Below are 27,825 nucleotides of genomic sequence, written 5' to 3' on the forward strand. Positions count from 1 at the left end.
GCCTGCAGGGTTCTGAGGGAGGCAGAGGCAGGCAGAGCAGGTAAGGAGCAGCCCAGCCTCTGGTTTGGGACCACAGCACAAAATGGGCAGTGGTAACTCTCCTGCCCTATATACTAGGTCACCCAAGGTGCTGAAGCCCACAGTCTTCCAGAACAGACTCAGAAAGCAAAGAGCTAGTGCCAGGAATCTCCTGGTGAGAACCTGAGGTCAGAGGCCAGCCGGAGGGGACCTTGGTGATTGGAGTTCTTTGTGGATCTTACGACTCCTTCCTCTAACCCCAAAGACCCCAAGACCATCTTTGTCTCAGCTTGTAATTGGCCTGTAGCTAAGGTAGGTAAAACAGGGGTGTTATCTCAACCTCTTCCTTCCCTCTAGATCCATCATCCCATTACCAAAGTGGTTGATTTAACTTTCTAAGTATCTCTTGACTTCCAATGCTTTAATCCCTGCTTCTCTCCCTACTGTCTGGGCCATGACCATCTCTTGACTCAATTACTGCCAACAACCCCCTAAGTGACTCCCTTTCCCCTTTCCAAAGCTTTATCCAAGCAGCAGCCAGAATGATCTAATATCAGAGAATTTTATTATAAAAAATCTTAAACATAAGGAAAGTTGAGAGACTTTTCCAGTGAGCCCCCATATAGCCACCACTTAGATTTTGCCATTACCGTTTTACTCTATTTTCTTTGTCACGCATCTAGCCAACATCTATCCCTCTAGTCATCCACCAAGCTTATTTTTCATGCGTTTCAAAGTACATCACAGACATCTGCATACTTCCTCCTAAATAATACAAGCATGCACGTCATTAACCAGAGTTCAACATTTGTCTGCAGGTTTTTTTTCTTTCTTTCAGAGTGAGCTTTTTAAAAGGTAAAGATGGTTATGATACTCCATGTTTAAGACCCTTCAAGACAAAGATAAGTCCCAAATCCTTAACGTGGCACATGAACCCTGGTTAATCTGATCCCTATTTACTTTTCCATCCCAAACTGCCGTCCTTTCACCTGCACTGCGGGCATTCATTTCTCCTGTTGGTCTGTAATTGCCCTGCTCTCTCGCTTGGCTCTTCTGCCTGGCTGTTCTTTCATAGCTCACCATCCGTGGCTGGGAACTCCTGCTCACCCCTCTGCTCCCGGAACGGATCGCTTTCGCTCAGGGAAGCTTGAGTAGTCCCCCCAGGGCTTGGTGAGACGGTCCCTTGGGGTCTTACCCTTGCTGCTGTCGGGGCACTTACCGCCTGTCACTGTGAACGCCTGCCTATAGGCTGGCCCCTGCCTCTCAGTTGGGAGCAGGCTTGGGGCTGGCTCAGCAGTGCTCACAGGACCAAACCGTGCCTGGCCCAGGGTCCGGTCAAGACATACATGCTGAGTACATGAGGAGGAGCGCTTGAGTACAAGAAACACTGCATTTCTTAAAAAACACTTTGAACTCAGACACTTCCTTGGTTTGACCTGGCCTCACTCCTCTCCTTGCCCTGCCCTTCTGTCTTCCTTACTCTCCTTTATCCTCACCTCACCTGTCTTTCTCACCTCTGGTTTGAAGTGACTTTTCTTTCCTTCCTCTCTCCATCCTTCTCTTCCCTCCTCGGCCCCCATCTCTCCCCTGCCCCTCGCCTCTCTCTCTCTCCTTTGTTCTCTCCCTTCCCGCTTCTCCATTCTATCCTTACCTACCCTTTTCCCCTCTAGTTGAGAGTAACCTCTCCGTTTTCTCTTGCCTCCCCCTCACCTTACCCATCTCCTCTCTCACTCTCTCTCCCCTCCACCTTCCCTCTCCCTTCTGATGTTTCTCCCCCACCCTCAGACTTTCAAATCCGACCATCTTCAGTTTCTGATGATTTCTGTGAGATCTCAGAGTGCTACTGCTCAGCCCTCTCATCACCACTTGAAGAAGGCCACTTTTTAGGTCTAATCGCAACAAAGGAAATGAGGGTGAACCCTATCAGGTGTTGAAGAGATTCCAGGTAAGAGGAAACAGGTAACGTCAAAGTCCTACCAGAAAGAGATTAGCTGAAAATCAGAGATGGGAGAATGCACACAAAGAACAAGTATCTCTATTCGCCTGCTTATCTTTCTACTTGGGTTGCTAGCTCCTTCTCTCTTCAGTGTGAAGTTTCCCTGGTGTCAACATCGCACTGTTAACATTCAACCCAGGTCGCTGCTGGGTCCATCAGACAGGGTCAGTACTAAGTAACTGAGGTTTACATGCAGTTTTATGATGTGCAACTGAGCTCCTTACATTTTCTCTTTCAATTCTCCCAACATCCCTCCTTCCAACTGTCCCTTGACCCAAAGTTCAAGCCACCAACCTGTCTCTTGTCTCTCTCTCTTCCCAGACATGCTTCCTATAACACCTGTGCATGTTCACTGTGGCTCCTCTTTGTCACCTTACATTCATCAACCATTGCTCTTCAGCTTCTGCTCACCATCCCATGGAATCCACTCTGGTCAAATTCACCAGCAACCTCCAGACTCTTCTATCCAATGGGAAGGGTCAGTTCATATCCCACTTGAGTTCTCAGCTGCCTTTGACCAAGGTTATCCCTCCCGCCTTCTTGAAACCCACCTTTTCGTTGATTCCCAGGGCTCTACCCTGTCCTGCTTTTCCTCCTACATCTCAGCGCGTTCCTTCTCCGTCTCCTCAGTGGGCTCCATTTCCTCTGTCTGCATTTGAGTGTTTTCTTGAGCGCCATCCTTGGGCCTCTTTTCTTCTCACTGTACGTACACTCTCTCTGCAACCTCATCCGCAGCATGGCTTCCATGATCACCTATACGCCGGTAGCTCCTAAATCTCTCCCTTCAGTCCTGACTTCCGTGTGTGTGAATTTGTGTGTATATTTGTGTGTATATTCATGTGACTATGTGATCTCTCCCTCTCCTCCCCCCTCCCCAATAGTCATAATAGTTAAAATCCGGCAGTATTTTACTTGGATTTCCCACAGGCACCTTACATTCAGTATGACCCAACCATTCTTAGCTCCCCATTCATTCTGCTTTTCCATGCTGGCTGATGAGACCCCGTGTGTCTAGTAGGACTGGAGTTGTCCTGGATTTCTCTTCCTCTACCACCGCGTGCAAACACTTTACCATGACATGAAAGGCCCCTCACGGTCTGGCCATTGGCTCCTCCTGGCCCTTCTCCCTCCCATTCCCATCTTCACCCTGCAGGCTCGCCGTGCTGCACTGCTTGCCGCTCTCCAAACGTGCCGCAGCTCTGGATGTTTACACCTGTAGCCCTGTCTGCCGGGAATGACCTGTCCCTGCCTCTTGACTCAGCTCTGTATCCTTTAGGGCTCCACTCGGGCGTTATCATCTCTAGAAACCCTGCCTTTGCCCCTCCCTGGGGTAGACTCTGTGGCTTTCTGTACTTAAGTATTGGATTTATTACAAGGGAGTATAAGCTTCTGCAGAGTTCTTTACCTCCCTGTTTCAATTCTGAGTTCCCGGAGGGTGAGGACTTTACTGTATCCTTCTGTTACTAGCCCCTGGTGCCGTTTATGGTGCACAGAAAGCCTCTGAGTGAGGGAGTGCGTGCGTGAGAGCTCTGTGCCAGATCTGACAGTCCCCAGGGGCCCGAACCTGTCTGTAGCATCCAGTTCTTCTGGTCCCGTGGACAGTGCTTTCCTCGTAGTTTACTTTTCAGCACCCATCCTAGGAATGTCCCATCCTACCAGCCTAGTATGTTTAAAATTGAAAGTATGTGTGAACAGGCAAAAATCTCTCAGTAGCTCCTCTCAGAGGATCTTAAAATTCTCCTGCATATGTTCTTTTAGACCCGGACAGTTTCATGTGGTTATAATACTTATGGTCCAGTGTGTTAAAATACATACGGTCCATGCCTTCCAGGCATGGCTGCTTAGACCATGACTCTTAGCATCACTGCATCCCCCATCCAACTCCCCCATCTGCAGGATGTGAACCAATGCTGGTATCTGCCTTTGAATTGTAACCGTACTCATAGTGAGAGAACGAGACAGGGTCCCAAACTCCAGCCATAGGGAACTATCTTTAATACTTTCATCGTTCTGTGATCACTCTTGCTCAACCCCTGCTCACATGCTTTCCCCTTTCACCTGGGACCTCTGCCCGATCCTCCACACTCTTAGTACCTTCCCTTAGCTGTTGCCTTCTTTTTTAGGTCTCAGTTTGGAGAGGTCCACGTTCAGGGAGGCCCATATCTGGATTAGGTGTCCCTCCTGATGCTCTCACAGTCCTTGGGTCACCTCTATCAGGATGCCACACTCTCCTGGAATTGCCTGCTGGCTTCAGTGTTTCCTATTAGACTAAAGCCCCTGGACCAGTAGAGACTGTGGCTGTCAGTTTCACAGCTATAACTGCAGTGCCTGATACACAGTAGACACTCAGCAGGTATTTGTGGGAAAACATTCAGAAGTCTTGCTGAAACCTTGAAAATGTTACTAAAAGTAATTAAAGTATGTGGGCCGAGCTGGTCTCGGCAGGTATTTGTAAAACGAACAAGTGATTTTCTATGGTAAGAAAGCTTCTCTTATATGATTCATTTTTACAAAGAAGCATAACCAGGAGAAATTCTGGGAAACCTCAGAGTTGTTGTGGGCGGTTACAGTTAAAAGTGTTATGTGTATGTGATATGCAGCCTTGTGGATTTTCACCCTTTAAAAAAATTGTTTTTCCACCCTCATTCACCTCTCACTTATGACTAGATAACTTGCGCCTGGAGGTCTCATCTTGTTCATCTTCCTGACTCCCTGCAGCTCTATTAACCATGTGGCTTAGCAGATGTTGTTGGTAAATTGTTTTTCTCTTAGGCACAATCTCTCTTAGTGTACAATTTCACATGTAGAGAATGGAATTGGATCAGTTTATATTTCCTAGATTAAAGAAAATAAATATACATCTTTCTAGATTTGTTTTAGTCTTTATGTCTTTGTCTTACATTTGAAATGTCTGAGAAAATGCACAGAAGGATTGGAAGGTCCATATGTGCTTTGTGGTTTATAGAAAGACAGCAGTGGAAAGTAAATAGTTTTAAGGTGACAAATATTTGACTCTTTATGACCTTGTGCCTATAAATGAAATGCTAGAGATGAAGAAAATCAGTTTTCTCAATTTTCCAAAAGACTATGGATATATTGCCTTCTGATAATGCAACAATTAAGCAGTTGCTATTTCTAGAAAAGTAAATTTTGTGATTCTTCAATGACCTCTATTATAAACCAATATGATATAACATTATGTGAAGCTGTTGAATGTTTTATGTTTACTTAATACTAAGTTCTCTGGATAATGGTAATGGTTGTGAATATTACAAAACTAGATTTTAACTTGCTAAGTGTCTCCTCATACTTGAGTTGATGATTCTGTTTTGATCAAAGCCTGTGGAATGTCTGGTTGCCGTGGATACTGGGGCTTCAGAGGAGACATTGAGTCATCTTGCTGTATTGTCCTCAAAGATAAAACACTGCACTCATCAGAATAAATGCAGAAATTCTCTTAACTCCTCCAAATTTCCTGGCATGGTGGTTTCTTTGCATCTGGAAGAAGTTTCCTGGGGCTGTTTCTACTTCAGGATGAATGGTCCCTTTGGGTAGAGTGAAAAGACACAGGATACAAGTGTGGTTATTCTGAGAGCTGTGCCTTCCCCATTCCAGGAAGAAGGGGAAGTCAATAAAGGTTTCTGAAGCATCACTCTGTTCCAGGCCCTGTAACCAAACTCTTGATAGACCTCATCTCATTGCCTTATCTGCTAGTCAAGGGAAAAGATTGAGTCTAGTTCAATACTGTATACTATGTAGCTTATATTGATTGATACAAATAATTGCTGAATGAATGAGCAAATAACCCTGCATAAGTATTATAAACCCACTTTACAGATGATCTCAGAGAGGTTAAATGAGTTGTTCAAGGTCTTATCTTCATATCATCTAACATAAGATGTATTAGTAGTGGTTAACTTTATATCTCAGGATGTCAAAGGAGAAGAGTGAATGTCATTCAAGGACCTGCAGCCTTTTCTGGGGAATGGATTAGCATATTTTCGGTTGTATACAGGATAGTTGTATCATGTGAAAGTATGACTTTGTCTTTACTTGGAGATTAAGTATGATTTAAGATGTGTGTAAGTGCCAAGTTGACAACAGTGGGCTGTGGTAGTCAATTTTCTATGTCAACTTGTCCAAGTTATTGGTCTCTTTGATTCAATCAAACACTAATCTAGGTATTGTTATAAAGGTAGTTTGTAGAACTTATTAAAGGCCATAATCAGTGGTGAGTGATGAACACATATTTAAGTCTTGGTCTATCTAACTTCTAAGTTCGTGTTCCCCTGTTTTACATTAAGTAGATAAAAAGTCTACTGAATTATCCCTTGATACTTAAATCTTATAATAAAATCTGCAAAGTATTGAGTGCCTGCCACGTGGCTGGTCTGAGCTAAGTATGTCACTCAGGTTATCACACAGCAGTCCTAAATGTTATCACCCCAACTATGGTCATAAAGAAAGTGAGGTATAGAAAATCTCTGTATTATGCTTAACTCCTTCTTATACCATTCCCTAAAGGATGTTCTCTGAAGCTCTGGTCTCCAAAATGAGAGATTCTTTTCATGACCAAAGAGTTTGGGAAATATTCAAGCTATCACTACCTTCTGAGGGCTCAGTATATACGCACAATGTGCTACAGACTCTGAGGAGTCCTGCAGTAAAGACATTGCTTGAACTCCATTTAACCCAGCATTTCCAAACATATTTGACAACAGCAGCCCTTGTGTGTATTATAGCCATTAACAACATGGCATGAGGGTTCTGCCATTAGAGGAATGCTAGCCTGCCACATGGCACCAGATGTAAGTTTCACAGCAGCAACAGTGAAAAAGGTGCTCAGACCATATCAAGCTCCTGGGTCATACATATTATTTATTTAAATTACATTTTTGCTAAAACTCTTATGTGGGCTGAATTTCTGTCCAAAGAAGCTTCATTTTGCCCATGGACTATGTGTCAAATTCCAACATAAGGCAATTCTTGCATCTTTTAGCAGAATTAGCTAAAAAAAGCCTCTAAATTCTTTTTTTTTCATTTTTTTCTTGTGTGCCATTTTGATTTTCTCTGCATTTCTTTTTTATATATATTTTAAGTTATTTTCTTAGTGGTTACCCTGGGGATTACAATTAATATCCTAAATTTCTGAAAGATCAGAAAGAGAAATTAAGGAAACAATCCCATTTACCATCACATCAAAAACAATAAAATACCTAGGAATAGACCTACCTAAGGAGACAAAAGACCTCTACTCTGAAAACTATAAGATGCTGATGAAAGAAATTGGAGATGACACAAACAGCTGGAAGGATATATGATGATCTTCTATTGGAAGAATCAATATTGTCAAAATGACTATACTACCCAAGGCAATCTACAGATTCAATGAAATCCCTATCAAGTTGCCAATGGCATTTTTCACAGAACTAGAGCAAAAAATTTTTAAAGTTATATGGAAACACAAAAGACCCCCAAATAGCTAAAGCAATCCTGAGAAAGAAAAACAGAGCTGGAGGAATCAGACTCCCTGACTTCAGATTATACTACAAAGCTACAGAAACCAAGACAGTATGGTACTGGCACAAAAGCAGAAATATAGATCAATGGAACAGGATAGAAAGCCCAGAAATTAGCTCATAAACCTATAGTCAATTATTCCACAACAAAGGAGGCAAGACTATACAATGGAGAAAAGAGAGTCTCTTCAATAAGTGGTGCTGGGAAAACTGGAAAGCTAAATGTAAAAGAATGAAATTAGAACATTCACTAACATCATACACAAAAATAAACTCAAAATGGATCAAAGGCCTAAATGTAAGACTGGACACTATACAACTATTAGCGGAAAACATAGGAAAGACACTCTGACATAAATCTCAGCAATATCTTTTTTGATCCACCTCCTAAAGTAATGAAAATAAAAACCAAAATAAACAAGTGGGATCTAATTAAACCTAAAAGCTTCTGCACAGCAAAGGAAACCATAAACAAAATGAAAAGAGAAAATTTTTGCAAACGAAGTGACCAAAAAGGGATGAGTCTCCAAAATATACAAACAGCTCATGCAGCTCTATGTCAAGATAACAACAACCCAATCAAAAAAATGAGCAGATCTAAATAGACATTTCTCCAAAGAAGACATATAGATGGCCAAAAAGCAGATGAAAAGATGCTCAACACCACTGATTATTAGAGAAATGCAAATCAAAAGTACAGTGAGGTGTCTTCTCACACCAGTCATAATGGCCACGATAAAAAGTCTACAGACAGTAAATGCTGGAGAGGGTGTGGAGAAAAGGGAATGCTCTTGCACTGTTGATGGGAATGTAAATTGATACAGCCACTATGGAGAACAGTATGGGGATTCCTTAAGAAAACTAAAAGTAGGACTACCATATGACCCAGCAATCCCAGTTCTGGGCATGTATGCAGAGAAAACCATAATTCAAAAAGACATATCTACCCCAATATTCATTTCAGTACTATTTACAATAGCCAAGACATGGAAGCAACCTAAATGTGCATCAATAGATGAATGGATAAAGAAGATAAGGTATATATACAATGGAATATTACTTGGCCATAAAAAGAATGAAGGGAAGCAGATACAGGGAATGGACTGGAGAACTCGAGGTATGGGAGGGGGCGGGGGGTGAAGGGGAAACTGAGAAGAAGCGGGAGAGTAGTACAGACATATATATACTACCAACTGTAAAATAGTCAGTGGGAAGTTGTTGTATAACAAAGGGAGTCCAACTCGAGGATGGAAGATGCCTTAGAGGACTGGGGCAGGGAGGGTGGGGGGGACTCGAGGGGGGGGCATCAAGGAAGGGAGGGAATATGGGGATATGTGTATAAAAACAGTTGATTGAACCTGGTGTACCCCCCAAAAAAATAAAATAAAATAATAAAAAAAAAAAAAAAAAAAAAGAATGAAATAATGCTGTTTACAGCAACACGGATGGACCTCGAGATTATCATCCTAAGTAAAGCAAGTCAGATAGAGAAAGACAAATATCACATATCACTCATATGTGGATTCTAATTTTAAAAAAAAGATACAAACTTATTTACAAAACAGAAACAGATTTATAGATATCAAAAACAAACTTATGGTTACCAAAGGGGAAATGGTGGGGAGAGGCGGGGGAGGGATAATTCAGGAGTTAGGATGAAGACACACACACTACTGTATATAAGGTAGATAACCAAAAAGGACCTACTCTGTATAGCACAGGGAACTCTACCCAACATTCCATGATAACCTATATGAGAAAAGAATCTTAAAAAGAATGAATATATGTATATGTATAACTTAATCACTTTGCTGTACACCTGAAACTAACACAACATTGTAAATCAACTATACTCCAGTAAAATTAAAATATATATTAAAAAAAGAGCACTACAATATTAAGCAGAATGAAAAAAGTCCTAAATTTCTAACAATCTAGTTTGAATTGATACAAACTTCACTTTAATGGCATATAAAACTCTGCTTTTGTACAGCATCACATACCCCTTTATGTTGTTATTGTCACAAATCACATCTTTATACACTGTGTGTCTGTTAATATAAATTTGACATTATTGTTTTTTTGCACTTGTATTTTAAATCATATAGGAAAAGAGTTACAAACAAAAAATACAGTACTCTTTTTTATATTTACTATGTAGTTATCTTTAGTGAAGTTCTTTATTTCTTAAGGTTTTAAGTTACAATCTAGTCCTTTTATTTCATCCTGAAAGACTTCCTTTAGTATTGCTTTTGTAGGGCAGGTCTACTAGCAATAAATTCCCTTAGCTTTTGTTTATCAGAGAATGTCTTAATTTCTCCTTCAGTTTTGAAGTATATTTTTGCCAGATACAGGATTCTTGGTTGACAGATCTTTTCCTCCTAGCACAATAAATTGGTCACCCCCTTGCCCTCAAAACCCCACCTCCATGGGTTTTGATGAGAAATCAGGTGTTAATTTTATTGAGGATCCCTTGTGCATGACCAGTTGCTTCTCTTTTGCTATTTTCAAGATTGTCTTTCAGCAGTTTGATTACAATATTTCTCAGTGCAGATGTCCTTGGATTTACCCTGCTTGGAGTTTGTTGAACTTCGTGGATGTGTATATTCATGTATTTCATCAAATTTGGCACTTTCAAACATTATTTCTTCATTTATTTTTTCTGCCTCTCTGTTTCTCTTCTCCTCTCTGGGATTCTCACAATGTATATGTTGGTACACTTGATGGTGTCCTGCAGGTCTGTTCAGTTCTGATCATTTTTCTTCCTTCTTTTTTCTTTCATCTCCTCAGACTGGATAATTTTGATGGGCCTATTTCCAAGTTATTGATTCTTCTGCCCATGAAATATGCTGTTGAATCCCTCTAGTGTGTTCTTCATTTTAGCTATTATACTTTTCAGCTCCAGAATTTTTATTTGGCTCCTTTTCATACTTTCTCTTTATTGATATTCTCTTTGTTGAGGCATCATTCTCCTAATTTCCTTTAATTCTTTGTTTATAGTATCCTTTAGTTCTTTAAACATGTTTAAGATGGTTGATTTAAAGTCTTTGGTAAGTCCAATGTCTGGGCTTCCTCATGGACAGTTTATATATATATGTTTTCCCAATCTATGTATATATACACATACGTTGAATATTATATATTGAATATTAAAATATGATAACTCTGGAGAATCTGAAAATTCTGTTCCCATGATTTGCTGTTACTTGTAGGCTGTAGCCATCTATTTATTTAGTGTCTTTTCTAAACATTTTGCAAAGACTGAATTTCTTATCATGTGTGGTTATGCATGTCTCTCTTCCATTACCTAGGCAGTCACCCAGTGACCTGAGAGATATTTCTGGAACCAAAAAGAAAACAAAACAGAAAATACTTTTCAGTCTTTACAGATTGTTTCTGAGCTGGAGAACTTCAATTCTTATCCAGACCACCTACAACTCTATCTTAACCCTCTCCTCCTCTGACTTGGAGCCCAAAGATAAGCCACAGGCATAAGCATAGGATCACCTCAGGTCTTTTCTGAACATATATTCAAACTTGGGCATGTGCATGGCCTTCTGTTTTCCCTGGTATACCTGGGAGCCCTTCAAAGCCTTTATTCCCTTATATAGCTTCCTCCTCAGCTTCCTTCTCCCCAGGATTTTTGGTCTGTCTGCTGCTTGTTTTATTCTCCATCCCTTACCCCAGGTGGAAGTCAGTATTATAATGCCTTTAAGTGCTTTTGACAAATTCTGCCCAGGATGCCATCCCAGGCCTGAGAGAATTCCAAAGGGGCAAAATAAAGGCAGGCCTGTATGCCAGTTCCTCAGGGATCCACCAGGCAGGTCAAAATGCCTAGGCACCATTTTTTGATAACAAGGTCTGAATTACTTACTCCCTCTGACACCAGAAAGCTGCACCATCAGGAACGTGAGTTTCTATCGCTGTGACCACCCACCAAGCTGGGGAACAGAGGATGGCAGGTGGGCAAGCAAAAACACCATATACCCTCTTATCAAAATTGACCAACCTTTTCTTCATTAAGCACTCCCCTGGTAGTTTTAAATTTTTTAAAAATTACATTCACAAACTTTGATAGTTTTTACCAGCTTAATGTTTTCTTCAATGGAAGGATGGATCCTTGGAGCTCTCTACTCCACTATTTTTGGTGACATCCATCCTCCAGATTTTTTTTTGAACTTAGGTTCTATAGTTTAATTACCAAGATCTTGGGGTCCATGGGAAGGTTTGGAGAAAACCGCTAATTTTAGACCATGTTTTCATCCTTTTTTGTTAGTGCATATTTTTAATGCTACAACATAGTCTAACATATAAATATACCACAATTTAGTCAATCATTTCTAGGACTGACCACTTAGTTTTCTAATTTTTTATTATTAGAAATCAAGCCATCATAAGCATTATTTTATTCAAGTCTTTGTCTGGATTTTGAGGATTCTTTGAAGTGAAATTATCAGGTCAGCTTTTTAAAAGTTCTTGACAACATTTGAGACATTTTGTATTTCTATCAGCACTTTGTTAATGACAACATCAAAACCTCCCTGGCAGTGAGTATTAACATTTAAAAACCTTTGCTGGTACAATATTCAAAACGTAGTAAATTAAAATTTTTTTTCATGTTTGATTTAGTAGTTCTTTCTAATTCCTACCTCATAATGTTATTTTGAGATAAAAGAGTTAATGTATAAGAAGTATTCAGAATAGCACCTGGCATGTAGTAAGCATTATATCAGTTCTTGTTGTTATTTTTGTTGCTGCTATATTGTAAATTGTTCATGTCTTTTGTTTAGTTTTTAAAATTGGATTTTTACAGGCTTTCTTTTGTATTTTTATTCATATTTGTCTATCTTTCCATCCTGTGATTCTTTATTCCATTTTAATGCCTCTTGGTTATAAATGTATCAGTTTAACAAACTCTGCCATTAAATGGAAAAATCCAGCCAATTCTCAAGATAGGAGAGTTCTTTTTTGAGCAGTGTTTCTCTAGAGTTTGTATAAAGAATCCCTGCATCAGAATCACTTGGGTCATTTATTAAAATGAAGGCTCCTGGACTCTACCCCTCAGATTCTGACTCAGTAGGCCTGGGGCAGGGCCCAGGAAGGTTCGTTTTTTAACAAGCTCCTCTAGGTGATTCTTAGCCTCATGGAAGTTTAGAGAACCATTCATGACAACAAATGTGAACTAGTGAAGGTTTACTTTCTCCCCACTCTGATGGTCTTCTTAACTTTTCTATGTCAATGAAAGTTATTATTGCTGGTGAGTGTTTGAAACTCTTTAATATTCTGATATTGTTTTTTTAATACACATGCTTCCTTGGTAAAAAGGCAGAAGTTTCCTCTTATCTTCTAATCTACCTCCATGAGCCTTGGTTTCTCAGTCTGTGAAGCAAGGGTGTCGAATAGCACTAGACCTTCTTTCCCTTTCCCTGTCTCTTCCTGTATTTACCCTGTGATGAACATCTATTGCTTCAGCTGCCCACATACTCCTTGCTTCTGGGTTTGGCTATGCCCATCTTCAGGGAACTGCTCCTCCTTTGGTTCCCTTCATGTGGAGGAGCTGCTCTGTTCGTTCAGGACCCACTTCTTACCATAATTGTTTGGTGTGCAGTGACAGGACTTGACCAACCTGGGCCAATGAGATCCTCATCTGGATTTTTGGACATGATATCAAATCTGTCAGGTGACTCTCTCTGCCATAGCTGAAACTAATAAAATATAAAGTTCACATCTTCTGCCATGTAGAGAAATTCAGTTCTCAGTGAGGAGAAATGGGTCTGATGTGTAGAGCAAAGCACTGACATGAGATGAGGAAAAAAAGGTCCTGATAGCATTTTATTCCCTGGTTTCAATTATTCCCAGAACCCAGCAGGACCCATGACTTCCCTCATTCCTGGGACACTCAGTACTTTCAAATAAACTTTTTGCGCTTACTCTATTTGAGTAACATACAAAAGGATTCCTAACATACAAACTTTCTGTGATTTTTTTTTCTCTCTCCATGGTAACGTGATTGCCTCCTTTCATAAGAATTGGAATACAAACTACCACTGGTGAGAGAAGGACAAGAAATTGCTTTAGGCATTAGCATAAGTGGCCCAGCTTGAGGGCCAGTTACATCTCAGAGGGGCAACACTGCTTTGGCTGAGACTTTTTCTCTAGAGCTAAGGCATCAGGAAGCTTGAGATGAGGAAGAGAAATAAATGTATATCATCTGTGCTCAAAATATAATTTCTAGCTAGAGAAATATGTCATTTAACAATTCGTTATCGAGAACAGTATCATGTCTTCTGTCTTGGACTGAATTCAGATCCTCCTCCTCCCTCCTCTTTAGCATTCTTGCAGTTCAGCTGCCTCCCCTTGGCTTGGAGTCACACCTAAGGAAACAGAAGTCTATAATCCCAAAATTAATTAAAAGAGTGTAAGCTTCCTAGAGGGGTGGGATAGGGAGGGTGGGAGGGAGGCTCAAGTGGGAGGGGATATGGGGATATATGTATAAATACAGCTGATTCACTTTGTTGTACAGCAGAAACTGGCACAACAGTGTAAAGCAGTCATACTCCAATAAAGATCTGAAAAAAGAAAAAAGAGTGTATGCTTTTTCAATGTCTCGATGAAACAAAATGTTCGAGGAAAAAAAAAAAACTTTTCTTTCCCTTCCTCCTTCCATGTCATTTAATATTCCTCCTGTGTGGCAGCTTCTCTCAAACTCTCCCTCCTCCCTTATTCTGAAGCCTCCCAAACTCATAAGATCAACCCACACATGCTTCTTTTTTCTTTTTCTTTTTTGCTTCTTCCTCCATCTCCTCCCTTTGCCATAAATCTCCGCCAGTGCAGAGGTGATGAGGCCCATACACTTCTCTGGGTATTCTCATTATCCGTCATTCTGATCTGAATAATAAGGTCCCAGGAGCCAACCAGCAAAACAAAACTCCCCTGGCGGGTGGGGGTGTGGGAGAGGTGGTGAATACTCAGTCACTGATGATTGGTCTGCGTAGCTTACCTTAGGAACTGATTCAGACCCAGGCCTCCATTTGAATTCATGTATGTTGAGAATAGGTTTTCCTGCCACATAGGTAAACCCAGCCCACAGCTCTTTAAACAGAACAAACAAACAAGCAAACAAAAACCTCTTTAAGCAGCTTTATAAACTGAACTCCCCATACTGAGCCAGGGAAAATTGTTTGGAAAGGGTAACTTATCATAGCCCCACAGACCTTGGGGCCTGTTCCCTGCCCAGCAAGGTCTTTTTGGAATATAAATGATGTGAGGCTGTTTCTCTCCCTGGCCTGAAGAACTACCTGCTACATAACAAGCTTTTTGTTTGCTCCCTACTGAAACTGAGCAGGGTGACTTTGGGATAAGGGGTGGGGCACATGTGGTTGGAAACACCCTCTTCCTTTTGGGGGTCAATCCAGCATTCTGGCTAGCCCCTTCATGCTGCAAGTTTTTCAGGGGCAGGCCCCACTCAGGAGGCCTTCAATTGTTTACCACTGCTTGTGGCTGGGCAGGGAAGCCCTGTTTGAGTTTTACTATTAGTAAGCCACATTTTCCAGTATTGACTTTGTGGGTAGTAGAGCCAGTACATGGCTTCCCATCTGCCTTCTCTACTGCTCAGTGGTTCCAAATTCATATGGGAGAAATTAATGCTATTTATTTGGTCTACCTCAAACCCCTACAGAATTTTTCTTATTTGCTAGCAAGATTTTGACTATCCATATTGGTCCCAAGTCTTCCTAGTTTTGTACTAATAGTTAAATTCCTTAACAGTCTTATTTTACTACTTCAGCCATGGCTGGTTATGGCCTATTTCTTGAAAACTGCAATTATTTGAAAATGATTTCAAAAGAGGAGGTTTTCTCCCTCATTGATGACATCTCAGTGTCTAAGATTAGCAGTAACAGTTATGCCTTAGAGTAGTGTTTTTCACACTGTAGGTCAAGACCTATTAGTCATCAATAATATCAAGTTAATGGGTTATGACAATATTTTTTTTTTTACTAATAAAAAAATTGTATTTACTTAGTATGACAATATTTTAAAATAAGATGGAAACTATCAGACTGTATTGCACACAAAGGATTATTTTATGAGAGTTTTTTAGTTATATTTGTTTTGAGTGTGCATATGTATGTGTGTGTGCCTATGTGTGTGAACTGGGTAACAACATAAAAAATATTTTGTGGCAAAAACTACCTAGTCATTTTCCAATGAGCACACAAAAGGACAACACCTCACAGCCACTTTTGTTCTCAGGATGGGCTGTGTGGCTGATATCCAATGGCATATCATTGGCATTGATAAGTGCCCCTTTTAGGTCTGGTCCATAAAAACCTACCACACAGTCCTCTAGTCTCTCACTTTCTGTACGCCTCCTGGAGGCTAAATGCTGGGACCAGGACAGTGATGGAAACCCTATGTTGAAGATGGCATACTTCATCAATACAAATTCCCGGATGACTGTGTAGAATAGACCCTCATACCACCTCCCATCCCCACCCTAAGGCACCAATGAGACCCTAGAAATAAACTTCTAATCTGTTACACTGCTGGGACTCAGGGGCTTACTTGTCTCAGCAGATAGTGTCACTTTAACTAACAGATATTTCTTATTATGTATTTGAAAGCCACTGTGAGACCTGGAGGACATTATGTTACATGAAATAAGCCAGACACAGAAAGACAAATATCACATGATCTCACTTATATGTGGAATCGAAAAAAAAAAAAAAAAAAAAACCAGGTCAAACACATAGTAACAGAGAATAGAATGATGATTACCAGAGTCTGGGGGGTGTGGGAAAGGGGAGCTATTGATCAAATAGTAACTGTACAAAATTTTAGTTATAAGATAGATAAGTTCTGGACACCTAATATAGAGCATGGAGACTATAGTTAATAAGAATGTATACTTGAAATTTGCTAAGAGGGTAAATCTCAAGTGTTCTCAACACATGTAAACAAAAGTAACTATGAGAAGTGATGGAATTGTTCATTTAATTGTGGTAATTATTTCACAATTTATACTTATACCAAAACACCATGTTATACATCTTAAATATATACAATTTTTATTTGTTCCCCCTTCCCGCAAAAAAGCCACTGAGACTATTAATATTTCGGGACCCAGGACAGCGACAATGCCTACTCCCAAGAAGCAGGAGCTGTCAAGGTAAGTCTGCAAATTCTCCTAACATAGGGCAGGCTGGACTGATGCATCTCTTATTATGTTTCCCTGGTGATCCCAGGGAAGCCACATTTGCTTCAACTGGATGGAATTTGTGCAAATGAAAAGTGGGATGACCACTCCAAATTGGAAACAAGTTTAAGCAAGTATGAGCAGTTAAGAAAACTAAGTGCATTTGTTTACAGTGAGCACATTCATATAAATGTAACACAAAATGCCTCTACCCTATAAGATAGGTATCATATTCTATAGATGAGGAATTTAAAGCACAGAAACATCAAATCACTTACCCAAGATCCCACAAAGAAGTGATGGCAGAGTTAGGGTTGAACCTAGGCAGTTGAGGTTGTAGTCGGGTTTCAGAAATGAGTTTAAATTTCCACTTTATGTTAATATACATCTTCATTAAACTTAAATTTTTCATAGATTTTATATATGCTTAGGAGGCAACATGGTACAGGGCACGAGTTATGAAACACTTTCTAGAAGGTCCTTTTCTTCAAATGAAATTATATGTGAAATCTCAATACCTAACACATATGGAAGCAGAGATGCTCTGGCCAGAGCAGGGATAGCAGACCTGGAGCTCCACTCTCCCAGGCAGCCACTCCACTCCGTCCCTCCTCACCTTACCCCAGGCCTTGTGGCACACAATTGAAAACCACCAGTACAGAGGACAGAGCATGAACTTTGGGGCTGGGCAGCCCTGCCTGCTTGCTTGCTTTACCATTTTATTTATGCACTCATTTATTCATTCCTCAATAAATATTTATCAAAGACTGTGTGCTAGGCACTGGTTTGAGTCCTGGCCCCACTGTTTATCAGCTATGTGACTTTGACACCTTAGTCTCACTGGGTTTCAGTTGCCTCCCTTGCATTTATACCTAGTGAGCACTGCCTCAGAAGCATCCAGGGTCATGAGAGAGGCTGAGATGTAGCATCCAGTGCATTTCCTGCCTCTAGTGGGGGTGCTCAGAAGATGGTAATTCCTCCTTCACTTCCTATGCAGATTTTTAAAATATGATGTCATTCAGACTAAAACCATTTGAAACATATTTAATACACATATACAGAACAAACCTACATGTTCTCGTTCATTGCATTTTTGTCTGTTTTTCAAAGCTGTGCAGCTTTGAAGGGCTTCCTTTTTGTTCCTTCTCACCTTCAGCTTAAGACCATTTCTCCAATCCTGCTGTTGGCCACGGTCAGCAGTCACCTGTTTACCGATCTTCTCATTTTCTCAGCCTACACTTCCCCAGCACACACTCGTTATCTCCTTCAGAGCAGCTGACCCCAGCTTCTCCCTTAGCATCTGCTGAACCCTCGCTCTCTGCAATCCCTTTTCTGCCCAGAGTATCCAGCATCTCCCAGTTATTAGAAGATTCTACCTTCATCTCTTCTGTGGCTTCTGAGCTGGTGGAGAACTAACCACAGCCTTGTTTCAAGAGTGGCCATTAATGACTGAGATCAGTACTGAACAGGCTTTCAGCAGTTTCCACTAGCAACCACTATAAGAAGTTTAAAATCATATCATTCACGTCAGAAAAGAAAACTGTATACATTTAAAACTTTCTCTAAGGTCAAATACTTCATTCATTATTACAGATAGTGCAACAGCTAAGAATGAAGCTAGACTGCCTGCTTCCAAATCTCAGCTCCTCCTTATATTAGTGGTATGACCGTTGCACAATGCCTTGGCTTTCTTATTGGAAAATGAGCATATTAATAGTACCTATCTCATTGCACTCATATATAAATAAGATAATTTATTTAAAATGCATAGAACAATGCCTGACATAAAAAGCACTCAATCAATGTTATCTATTATTATCATTATTTTTTACATGGTGCTCTGGATAGTGGATGAGTAAAGCTCAGACAAATTATAAGAAATTAGACAATTGCCAGGGTGTTTAGGAGAGAGGAAAAGCAAGAAAACATCTAGAAGGTAAACCCTTTAGCTCTCATCACAAAGCAGGGAGATTATGTCCATATCCTTGGGCCTTTCCCTGCCTTTTCTCTAGGAATATGGTAGGTAGGCAGTCATGATTGTAGCATAAGTGAATAAAGGAATACATGAGAAGTGAATGAATAAGGGAATCATTGGTAATGGAACAAACCAAACAGTCCCTTTCCATAGTCTTTGATGCCCAATTTATCATACTTGACCCAAATACATAGGTCTACTGTGTTCTAGTCTTTCTCAAATTAAGAATACTCTTGGTCACTGTCCAGCACCCAACATCTTCCTCCCACACACACCAAAAAGAGGATTCTTAGTTTGTGGCTGTGCTTTCTTGGCTTTGTGATTCTGCCCAAAGTCCTCCATGCTCCATGGGTCTGCCCCTTTGCTTCCCTTCTCCAGGAAGGACAGCCAGGAATCCACCTGTCTGTCGTAGAGAAAGCTGATGTTATCAGCAGGTCCTGGCATTCTCTTGGCAAGAAACAAAGATGCTGCCAGGTGTCTCTGCTTTCCAGAAAGACTGGAGGACAGTCACAGGATGACTGGGTTATTCAGGAGGAACAGGACCAAATTTTCTTGCAAGAACACTTAGACTTGAGTTTTATGATGGAAAGAATTTTCATGTGAGGCTATAGAGTGTTAGCATATCTTCTAGGTATTTCTGTTCTATATTGACTAAAGTAAGTCCTGCTTTTCTGATATAGTATTGACATACAGTACAGTGGGATGAAACAGTGAGCAGGTATAATTTCAGAAATCTTTCAGGAGTGACCTGGTACAGAGGCTTCCCTTCAGTTTTCCTAATGCACTAGAAGTGGAAGGAAGCCATGCTTGCTGTTTGGTCAGATCAAACTGTAGGTAAGAACAATTCAGTTTAGCACAGAACATAGTGAATTTGCATTATAGCAATTGCAACAATCTATTGCTATACTCAAGTACATTTTCTTATTTCTTTCAGCCACCAAGGAGGAAGGAATAACCTAGCAAAGGTGGTAAAAGAGAAGAGGTTGTCAACAACTATATGTCAAGGCATTGTGTCAACTGTCAAGTGCTTCACTGCCATGTTAGTTGAAAGGTATTTATTGTCATTTACAAAATTTGCAGACGGTGTAAGTCTAGGATGTGGAGTTAACCATGTGGCTGACAAACCCCATCAAAAATTACCTTGACACATTGAATCCAACAAAACTAAAAGTGAGGGGGGTAAACGTCAAGTCCTACCCTTAGATCCAAACCATCAACTGCACAGATGAGGCTGTGGATTACAGCAATTAAGAAAGCTGGCTTGGGGTCAGACACACCTGATTTCAATCCCACTTCTACTACTTACAGTATTGGGTAAATGGGTAGACTTCTATGTGCCTCACTTTCCTCACCTACAGCATTTGGTTGATTATACTAGCCTTGAAGGATTATTGAATAATTCTATAAATTAAAGCTTACGAAACGCCTGGAACTTTAGTAAGTACTCAGTGAGTTGGTTCCCTTCCCTCTCTCCACTCCTCACTGGCTCCTCTAACTCTCAAGAGCTCCCAGACTCCAAGGAGGTCACACTCCTATTTTGTAACCTCTGCCTCAGGAGTAAGGTAAAGAGAAACAGGGGTCTGTCACGCCTCCAGTTCTGGATGTGTTTGGTTTCACTTCCTCCTAATATTTACCTGACTTAGGATTTTGACTCTTGGCCATTGTTCAGTTTGTTGACGATATCCACCGTTCTTCTTTACCGCTCTCTCTACAATATTCTTCCTGATGTGTCCTTGGTACTTGCAGCGTCTCTCCTTGTGGGGAAAGTGGAAGATGAGGTGGCTAACACCTCTTGGGATTAATGCTAACACCACTTCAGTGATTCGTTGCAATTCTGTTGTCAGGCTTGTTTTAACACCACTTCCAATAGCTTCCTCTCCTGTGGCAAAAAGGAACACAAAGTGGTGATGATGGTGGTAAGGTGTTTACTGACAGGAAGAAGGGAAGGGTAGCAAAATATAATTGTATCACAAATCAGGCACTTATGCAATTTTGTAATTTCTATAATACGATTACAGAAAATATAGGCAATTGAAATCCATAATCATAGCTTAAGTAATAGTATCTATCTCTAGAAAACTTTTAATCAGACTGCATCACAGGTACATTATCCCGAAGAATGTGTGTAATAAGAGACCCCAGGGCCCAGGAGGCAGTATTTAGTATTGGAAATTGGAGGCTTGGGTTTCAGCCGTGGCTTTCCCATCCACTCTCTGTGTGACCTTGGGTGAGTTGCCCTCTCTGGCCTCAGGCATCTCATCTGTAAGTTGGAGAAAATATGACCTACCTGGCAGGGCATGAACGTTACATGAGAGAATGTGTGTAAATTGCCTGACACAGGGCCTGGCATGGTGAACAGCCCCCTCTATGGATCCTAATACCTTCATTAATCCATTAAGGAGAATGTGCCCTCCTTGAGACTTCACTGCTGTTGAGAAGAGAACTTGCTTTGAAACAGGCTTGATAAATGTAAAGTGTTCTCGGGGTTCAACACAGGACGGTCAGCTTGCTCGCAGCTCATGCTCAGCAAACGTTTGATGCCACTAATGATGAGAGAATCTTGGGGAGCTCTTACTGGTACCCTGAAAAGGGTGAGCTTGCAAAGAGTTCCTTTCCAGCTCTTTGGATGTGTCTGCTTCATTCACATTTACATTCAGGTTATCTCAAAATCTAAGAAGTTGTGGGCTTGAACCACAATTTACTGTGCTGTCCTTCATGTTAAAACCATCCTCTTGGTCTCTGATTTGGCGGAAAAAAATAGGTAGATCCATGGGTCTACAGGAGCTCAGGCCTGGGGTTTCAGAAGGGGGAACGTGGGTCTAAAAGGCATAGAAATTAAATTCCTGAGGGCTGGGAACCCCATGGAATCAGGGAGAAGGCTTGTCACTTGTACCTGGCCTTGCACCTGGCACAAAGTTGGTCATGAGAGAATGAAAGCGGGCAAGTCCTGAGCTGGTGGGGTGGGGGATGCTCTCAAAAACCAGTGGAGCTGAGTTCTGCTATAAACGCTGTAATTTTATAAGCACTATAGTTAACTACATGTAGAGCATGGTCAACCAACTCTGGCAATTTGTAAGTTTCACTAATAATAATGTCTATAATTTATAAAACACTACTTATAAGTCCAGCATTATGTTAAGCACTTTACAAATATTATTAAATTTAATACTACAACACTGTGTCAAACCAAACCCCACTGGTTACCTATCCTTTAGCCATATCTACCTCTTAACTTGGTAACTAATCCTGGATTTTTTTTTTTTTTCTTGCTGAGCCACAATGTACCCAGCCCCAGGATATGAATTCTGGTTGGTTTAAGCCAATAAAAACAACCCTATTCTCCAACTTCCCAGCTCCTTTGCTATAAGCGTTGCCATATGTTCAGGTTTTGGCTAACAAGATCTAAAGGGAGGTCCAATACAAGAACCATTGGTAAGATTTCTATTAAAAGGAATATAAATGTGATATCTGGGCCCACAGCAACCATTTTGCAAGCATGAGGCAATAAAGATACAGGAAAGGCCAAAAGAATTAGGGAGATATTATTGAGACATTGAATCAACACAGTTAGTCACCACTTTCAGAGCTCTTGTTAAGTGAGAAAAATTATATTTCTTTCTGTTTAAGCCACTTGACTCAGGTTTCTTTACTTGCAACCATGTGATGCAAACCATGTGCTATAGAATACTATCATTTTCATTTTTGGATGAGAAGATCCATTAAAGTAACTAGCTCAAGGTCACACAGCCGGTAAATTGTGCTAAAATCAACCCTAGGTCTATTCAAATTTAAAGCCCGGCTTCTCAACCACTATGCCATATTTAAACTATCAGTATTGTCAATATAAAGTCATTTTTCAGTCCCTGGGAATGCTAAAGAATAGAATAACACAAAAGCAGAGAAGAAAAGAGGAAAAAGCAGGCTGTCCAGAGTCTTTGCTATATATCTGGGGCACAGGCCTTTCTGAGTCTGGGATGCTGAGTATGAGTCAGTAAGTGGCTGAAATAACCCTGCAGACTTATTTGCTGCCACATTTGGGAGCTTCTTTAGCACCTGAAGGAGACAGGTGGTGCCCACATGGGGTGAAGTCAGAGGGGAGCAACTAGGATTGAGGCAAAATCTCAATGTCAAGCCTCTGCTGAGGGAGCAGAAAGTCCCTGGGGAGTTAGTCCAGGGGCTGGATTGAGACCCAGCCTTAATGCTGACTCAGTGGGCACTGGATGTCCAGACACACCCCTGCACACACTCAGGGATCACAGCAACTCAGGGCAGATGCAACAGGAGCCAGAGACTGCCACTAGCTCACAGAATACCCATAATGTTAACAAGAAGAAGGGAGAATCTGCCTGAAAACCATACCCAGCATGCCCAGGTAGTGACAAGAGGCTGTGGGCCTGCCTCAGGGAGGCAGATGTACCTGTGGTCCCAGCATTCTCTACTGGGAAGTGAGGGCAAGAATGCTTTCCCTCAACCCTAACCAGTAGAGCTGAGTTCTGCTGTCAGTTTTGTAATTTAGTAAGTACTATATCTAACTACAAGTAGGAAATGGCCCACCAATTTTGGCAATTTATGTTTCATGAATAATAATGGTTATCATTTATTAAACACTACTTATAAGTCTGGCACAGCACTTCACAAATTATTAAATTTAATACTTCCTACAACACTGTGTCAAACCAAACCCCACTGGATACCTACACATTAGCCATAGCTACCTCTTATTTGGTAACTAAACCCTGACATTTTTTTGGTCTAGGCACTTGAGAACAAAGACGAGCATGTGTCTGTAGAATATGCCAGGCTCAGAATCAGGCCCTTCACGCACATTATTTCATTTAATTCTAACCACAATCCTATGAGGTAGTTGTTATTCTCAAATTGTCAGTTTTTAAAAACTGAAGCTCAGAGAGGTTAAGAAACTTTTCCAGGCTTCACAGCTAGAAAATGGGGAAGCTGGAATTCCACTTGATCCGTCCATCTGTCTCCAAGGCTGCACCCAGTTACACTGGCTCCCAAGGAGCTCAGAGTGGAAGGAAATACACGGTAGAGAGAAAGCCATTAATAGTTTGTGGTTCCTGGTGTTTAATAGTGGCATGAACTCTGCAGGGGAGAGGACTGATGGCAATCCTAGAATTAACAGCGCTTGGCATCCATTAGAGTCAGCATCCGAGATGGCAGGGTTCAGAAAGGGAGTTCTCAAAGCCGGGGCAGGGGGAGGTGGCTCCTTCTGAAATCACTCTGGTTCTGATTCAGACAGTCGAGCACAGACACATTTTCCCCTCTGAGCTTCTTCAGTACCCAGGAGCAGTGACCCAGGGCCTGTGTCCACGGGCAGGCTGGAGGCGGAGGCAGAAAGGTTACTTGAGCGTGTCAGCTCTAAGGATGAGAGCAGAGGTTGCCGGAAGCAGATCAGATGTGCAAACAAGGTCAGGCGTGGTCCTCCAGTGGTTACTTTTCTGCATTGATCTGATTCTTCACAGTTCTGAGTTCATTAAAACAGAATCTCCATTCCACACCACCTCCTCCCTAGGTAGGCATGATTCCTGGACCACGTGGCCACAGCCCCTCGGGAGAGATGACGTGTACTCCCGGGCAGGTCCCTGGACGCCCACCCTTTCCTGCGCATGCCTTCAGCAATCACAGCAAGTCTTGCACCGCAAGGCTTGGGTTGCATTGCCCTCCCTTTCCCCTTATTAGACCCCTGCCTTGCAGTCCCTCCTGCCCTTTTCTTTGGAGCCGAACTCCTGTTCCCTGCCCTGAACGCCAGGCCAGCTCTCGGTCTGCCGCCATGCCATCTGCTTGCCTTTGAAGCAGATCCCCTCCGCTCTGCCCTGCCCCTCACCGTTCACCTCAAAGCTTCCTTGTGCTGCCCTCAGAGTCCCTTCCCAACCCAGAACTGGCCTGTGCCAGTGCCCTGAGTTCTCCCTCAGCACCACCCCATCCTGAAACTGTCCCCGTTCGAATCTTCCACTCTCTCTGTGACCGCTCCTGGTCCCACAGAGTCCTGGAGTATGGAGGTTGGGGGCTGACAGGAGGTCATTTGGGAGAGGAAGAGGCGAGACCGGGGAGGGATCAGGCAAAAAGAGACTCTGGATACCAAGATCGTTGTTACACATGATGGCTACCTTCCAAAGTGCTATTAGATTTGGGCTACGAGAAGGGTTAAATTACTTGAAAACCTGTTTTTCATATACAGACAAGTATATACTTCTTAAATAGTTTTTCACTGTGCTTTAAAAAAAAAATAATACTGTTTAAAAATTAAAAGTCAGCTAATTTATAGCAATAAATGAAGCAGAAAGAGAAGCTCAGTATATTTAAAGAAGCTTGTTTCATATCATACCACTATTAAAATATCCAGATATACAATTATGGAACAAAAATCTACTCAATGTATGTTAAGGCAGATAGTTCCCAGCTGCAGCATTTCTTTGCACTGAATTTTGGGTCATAAAGCCCCGACATCAGGTCTTTCACACAGCATTTGGGCTGTGTGCAAGCCAGCCTGATCCTGCTGCGATATTGAGTTTATTTTTTTAGTATTTTTGACAGAACACATATACTTGGAGAAGTTCACATAGTACAAATTGAGGTAAATGAAAAATTAGTCTCTTAAACTCTGCTGCCCTATCCAACCCCCAAGTCTAACTTCCCAAAGGCAAGCACTTTTAACCATTTCTGATGTTACTTCTTGTTCTGGTTGTTACTGTAATTATAGATGAGTCAACCAGTACTGACCTCTGGGCAGTGATGGTCAATTTCAACCATTTGCACTCTCCTCCACATTATCCCATGAGCTCCACAAGGGCAGGAAATGTTAGTCCTACAGATGTTCTCAGGACTGTATCTCAGGACCCAGAGCAATGTTGGCCTGTGGAGGGCATTTAATTAGTAATTTTGAAATGAACTAAACAATATACTCAAATATGTACTTTGGATTCAGTGAATTTGAGACTGTCATCGCTGGGTAAGTGGGCACACCGGGGCTGATGCAACACCTTCACTTCATTTGTCATTTGTGCTACAGTATCATTTTTACAAGGTTCTACCACTTGAATTTTGTTCTGTACCTACAATTATATCCCTCATGTTTTGTCTACAGATCAATTCCAAAAAATAAAACATCACCACCAATATTATAGTTACGTATTTTTCACTTATTGCACAACCAAATTCTCATGAAATTTTATGTCACTAATTCTGTGCATTTCCAAGGAAAATGTTCCAGCATACAGACCAAATGAATTCTCTTCTGACTTTACACCATTGCTCAAAACCATGCAATTTAGTTTGCTTCATTTTGCGATAGGATCTTCTCGCAGTTGTTTGTTTTTCCAGGAATTTCTAATTCTTTCTTTTCTTGTCAGAGGAAAAAATGACTTCCTTATTAAAGTATGAGATTCTTCCATGTCTTTAATACTATTTGTTGATTGAAATTCATCCTTTGAGACTGTCATCTTGGAATCCTTTGACCTCAAATTCCAATTTGGGACAATTGTTTTATAAACTCCCTGTGCAACTATCATTTGTCTTTACATTGTATCCTTGAAATAATTCCACATTTTTGTAGCTCCTCCCATCCATTTTTTCTTAAATTATTTTTTTGCTTCATTTTTCAGTTTCCAAGTAGATTCCCAAGTCTTTTTTTTTTTTTTTTTTTTTTTCCCCAAAAAGACTGTAGGAGATAAACTTGCAGTTCTGAAATGAACTTAGTCCCCATGGTGACTGACTGGAGCAGGAAATGGCTTCAAATGTGAGTCTGCTGGAGGGCAGGTGCGCTTGCAGACTGGCCTTGGGTTCACTCTGTCTCACAGTAAACATTCTGGAACATGCTAGGGTCGTAATCAGTTGCTTGCTCCTGGTGGGTTTGCAGGAAAGAAGCCAGAAGAAGAGGGTTCAATACAAAATAACACCAAATAGACCTTCTCAAATGGAATGCTCGCCTGAACCAGGTGGCACAGCAGCACCCTGTACCTTCAGGGAGATGTGAAGGCACAGAGTTTGGACTACGACTGTGCTGCTGGCCTGTGTTCTGTGTGGCCATAAGTTGTACCTTCTATCTACGTGGAAGGACCCAAATGCTCTGCTTATGTCCTCTGCCTCTCCCCATCCATCCCTTGGGACAGCCATGCCACTGCGTGTAGAGTCACAGATTCCATTTTCTCAGCAATTCGAAGGTATTGCTAGAATGTATTGTAGCTTCCAATACTGATAATACATTGTCTATTGTCGATCTAAGATTTGACCCTTTGCACTTGATCGGTTTTATGTGTGCTGTATTTTTCTTTATGGCAGCTTTTAGGAATATCTATCCTTAGTGAGATTTTACACTGATGTATGTGTATCTTTTTTTATTCATGCTACTCATCTTATGGTGGACACATTTCATTCTGAAGATTTGAGTCTTCTTTTCTGGCTCTGAGAAATTTATTTTTTTACTTCCTCAATTATGCCTTCTTTTCATTTACTGGATTCAGTTTTTCTGGGATGGTTGTTGGACCCCTGGTTTGGTGCTTCATGTCTTTAATGTTTTGTATCCTTTTTCTTTTAAAAGTTCCATGATCTTAACAGTCTCCTTAATCTTATCATCCAGCCCTACTACTAAAGTTTTATTGCAGAAATCACATTATTTTCTAAATGTCCTATTTTTGGGCAGCCTCTTCATGCTCCATTGATGCAATATCTTCTCAAAGATCTGCACTGCCAGTGGGACACTCTCCAGGGAGGGCTGCAGCAGAGGGGGAAGCTCTGCTCCCACATGGAGACTCTGAGTAGGTTCAAGCTCTGAATGAGCAGGTACTAAGAGCAGAAGAGAGATGTGGGGCAGTAATCAGGGCAATAAATTTACTGAACAGGTGAGTCTGTTCGTCAAATACCTTTCTCTGTTTCTACCATTGGCCCCTCAGCACACAGAGCAATTGGCCATAGCAGTATTTGCCTGCAACAAGAAATCTGAGACCTGCTCCTGGAAGAAGAGTCTGCTTGGAGAGGCCAGGGCTCTTGCTGAGGGAGTGTGAGGTCCACCTCAGACTAAGTCTTTATTTTACCGTGAGGATGGGGGCAGGGGTGAGCCTGCCTGTCTGCTCCCCACAAACACACCTGTATGGTTATCTCTCACTCA

Source organism: Hippopotamus amphibius, chromosome 9 (genome assembly GCF_030028045.1).
Source record: "Hippopotamus amphibius kiboko isolate mHipAmp2 chromosome 9, mHipAmp2.hap2, whole genome shotgun sequence".
NCBI lineage: Eukaryota > Metazoa > Chordata > Mammalia > Artiodactyla > Hippopotamidae > Hippopotamus > Hippopotamus amphibius.